At 32.3% G+C, this 232-nt stretch overlaps 1 protein-coding gene across 3 annotated transcripts in view; it reads left to right on the top strand.

Annotated features, from left to right (window-relative positions):
• Positions 1-232, top strand: part of LOC119588745 — an 18,758-nt gene that overhangs the window by 14,739 nt on the left and 3,787 nt on the right. The window lies entirely within an intron of this gene.

Consider the following 232-nt stretch of genomic DNA (forward strand, 5'->3'; position numbering starts at 1 on the left):
TTCAGTGGGAGGCATAATGATGATGATGTATTGTTTTATGCACTTCATAGCTTCTTTTATTCTTAACTGGGAATTCAGTCATTAGCTGGGTGGACTGAGGGAGACCTTATATAGACTTTATGTTATAGTATGGAGGCTTTATAATTCTTCGTTTTCATTTTCATTAATATTTGAAGAGCTATCCAAACTATTCTATAAGCATTTTGTTAATGGTTCCTGTATATTTGATCAA

Source organism: Penaeus monodon, chromosome 24, assembly GCF_015228065.2.
Source record: "Penaeus monodon isolate SGIC_2016 chromosome 24, NSTDA_Pmon_1, whole genome shotgun sequence".
In the NCBI taxonomy this organism is placed as follows: domain Eukaryota; kingdom Metazoa; phylum Arthropoda; class Malacostraca; order Decapoda; family Penaeidae; genus Penaeus; species Penaeus monodon.